This window comes from Silene latifolia, chromosome X (assembly GCF_048544455.1).
Source record: "Silene latifolia isolate original U9 population chromosome X, ASM4854445v1, whole genome shotgun sequence".
NCBI classification, from domain to species: domain Eukaryota; kingdom Viridiplantae; phylum Streptophyta; class Magnoliopsida; order Caryophyllales; family Caryophyllaceae; genus Silene; species Silene latifolia.
In genome coordinates, this window is record NC_133537.1 from 31,309,690 (window position 1) to 31,313,227 (window position 3,538).

The following is a 3,538-nucleotide window of genomic DNA, read 5'->3' on the forward strand; positions in this document are numbered from 1 at the left end:
ATAGTCAGGAGATCCAATGTCTCGACGGCCCTCCTCTTATTGCAAGAATACTGGGCCAGAAATGTGTCCCTTAGGTCGGCATAACAGTATACCGACCCATCGGGTAGCCCCTTGTACCAACTTTGCGCCATCCCATGCAGAGTCGTTGGGAAGACTCGGCACCAAACCTCATCAGGTTGCTCCCATACCGACATGTAAGACTCGAAAGCCTCGGCGTGGTCGGTTGGGTCGCCTTCTCCTTTGTATGATATGGGTGGCAACTTTAGCTTAGTCGGCACCGGGACCTCTAGGACATAGGCATCGAGGGGTGTCGACCACGTGTCGAATGACACGCGGCGATCGCTCCTCGCATCCTTAGTCGGCTCCTCTCCCCGTGGCGGGAAGGGCTTCTTCTCCGACTCGATGAGTCGGGCTTCTTCTCCGACTACGGTGAGTCGGACTTCTTCTCCGACTCGGTGAGTCGGACTTCTTTCACTCCCTCAGGGGCGGGCCTCGTCGGTCTTTGCGGCGACACTGTTCTCCCGCGAGTGCGGGAAGGACTCAGGTCTACCACTTGCACTCTGGGCTCCCCCGGCGTCTTGACAGGGTCAGCTTCCTCCAATGCTTCGTTCAAGTTTCTTGGAGTCACATTTTGGGCCCTGGTCTCCTGTGCGGGTGCCGCCGCTCTTGTCGTTGTGACAGTGTGAGTCGGCGTGCCACCCATTAGGTCCAGGAGTAGCTTCAGTTTAGCTGCATCAACCACATGTCCCATGATGGTGACTTGGTCGGCGGGCAGCGGTGTATCTGGTACTATTGGCATCCCGTACGCCGGTTGAATTACTCGGCCGGTGAGGGATTGCACAACCCCAGAATTGTGGACGGTGTCATCTTGGCAGAATTCGGTTTCGTCGGTCACAATTGCTTCTGGCTGTTTTGACATCCTCTTAGCTTGTTGGGTGGGTTTTCTGTGTTTTTTTTTTTTGTAAGGGATTTGACTAGCTTCTAGTATCTTTTCCCCACAGACGGCGCCAATTGTTCCGGGTGTAATTCCAGAGCAGTGTTTGTTTACCACGCAAGTGAATGGATGTCCTTCCTTGCCTTGGTTCTTCCTCTCGGTCTCTCCTGAAACGATGAACAAACTGAGGGCTCAGCTTTGCACCGAGCGTACTCACTCCGACGCTCAAGTCAATAAACTTAAAAGGATTAAGTTGTGTGTTACTTGGCGAAGTATATATTGTAGAGAGATAAGGAAGATATTACCAGATTATGAGGTGTTTAGGTTAGATTGTGTATCCTTTCCTCAATGAGGGTTGAGGAGTATTTATAGACTTTCACCTTTTGTCACGTAGTGGCCAAGTGGCCAAGTGGCTAGCAGGTGGAAGACTGATGTACCCTCGGCCGAGGGACCTATGGCAGGCCGGCGGGCCCTGTTGACTCTATGCCGAGGGGTCTTGGATATGAGTACGCGGATATGTGCCCCGGCCTGGCTAGTTGTCCTAGCCGAGGCACAAGAGACAGGCCGACAGGCTGCGTCGGTTAGGCTGTCTAAGTCGTTGACTTGATGTGGATATCTTTGACCTTGCTCAGTATGTTGACTCGGTCAGCGGGTGCAGAATATGCCCCATCAATATTCGCTATCGTAATCGTCAACATGTAAATTACACCGAACAAATGATGTCAATTGAGAGACCACGTGCCTTGGCCTTAGTTGCCAAAACGATTTATGATGAAAGTAATACACAATTAGTGTTTCATTGGGTTTACGAAAGCATTCCGCTAAGAAGGGTGTCACACGCTCAACGTGATTTTTTCAAGTTAGCTGATCTTCAACTCATATATACACCATATACATTAAAATGTTGACTCATTTTTTTTATTGCAGGAAGTAACTTCACTTACATGAAATACCTCGCTTCTGTATAAATAAGCGACAGTCAATTTCGTAAAATTGGAGGGAAGGGGTAGGAGGACATCAGTCAAGTATATTACCCTCCTTTATGGCGTAGTAGACGGAGACCAAATCTCAACCAAAGACAATAGTGAGGTACTCTACCCTCTTTTATGGCGTGGATTTTATGCAAATTGAGAGGGAGAGAGGCAGTTAATTAGTGGGATAAAGGATAATAACTTAGCATCGATAAGATTGATAACGAAATTCAAAGCATAATAGTAAAAGATGGCAACTGTGTAATATGCCTGCACAACGAATAACTTCTATGGAACAATCATAGTTAGCGATGTCGATTTCGGTCACTAAAACAGCGAAGATAATAACCAAACTTGACGGTATAACAAACAACAATACGACATGCATAAAGTATACTAATTCTAATAGGCGAGTCACACTATCTTGGGCGTACAACAACTAGTTACTTAAAACATGTATAAGCAAATTGCAATGCCTGTTAGGTGAAAAGTACAAATTAAAATGGGTAAAATGCACTGCGGTTTGTCGAATACCCGGATGCTGTTGTTAGATATTTTGTCATCTTAAATAGCGGATTAGGGCGGGTAATGGATAGGGGCGGGTTTGGGAGGCGGCAGCACAAGAGGAGGTTAACCTGGATAAAGGTGGTGGCGGCGGGGGTGTTGGTTGAGATGTCGAGGGAGAAAATTGAAAGGGAGAAAATTGAAATGCAATGAAAATTGAAAAAATATGGTTGTTAAAATGTGAGGTTTAAAATGGTAAATCATGTACATGAAAGAGGAGTCCATTTTGAAATAATGGTCAAAAATAAAATATTCGTCGTTTTGGGTCGGTTTTGAAAATATTTGTCAAAATGATGTCCACGTAGCCTCGGGATTTCTATACCTGAAACACGCCACTACTAATGACGTGTTTTGTGAAGGAAACACGCCATTAGTAGTGGCGTGTCTTTACAACAATTTTTTTTCTCAACTGACTGAACTTTTTTTTTTTAAAAAAAAAAAAAAAAATTACATAAGACACGCCATTAGGGGTGGCGTGTTTCCCCTCCGAAACCCGCCATTCCCAATGGCGTGTTTGTTTTAGTCCATTTTTTAATGAAGTTTCTTTCCGTACTCATTATAAACACGCCATTGGCAGTGGCGTGTTTTAGGTCCAGAAATCCCGAGCCTACGTGGACACCATTTTGACAAATATTTTCAAAACCGACCCAAAATGACAAATATTTTATTTTTGACCATTATTTCAAAAATGGATTCATGAAAGAGCAACACCCTAATTTTTAAGGAAACAAAAATGTTCGTACAGTAGCTTAAGAGTTAAGCCCAAGTAAACCTGGCAAATTGATCCGACCCGACAACCGAACACATGATCCGAGTTTGACCCAAACCCAAATTGACTCGATCCAATATAACTCGACCCGAATATTTATTGTTCTAAACTGATTATTCTCCATAAATGACTTGATAATTGTTGACCCGAAAACGAAAGCACCCAAAATGACCAGATCCGACCCAAATCTGTGCCAACCCAAAATTCACCCGACCCAACCTAGTTGACCCGTTTACCAGATCTAAGCCCAAGAAAAGAATTGGGCTCACATAACTACATAAGTGATGTACTTCCAAAACA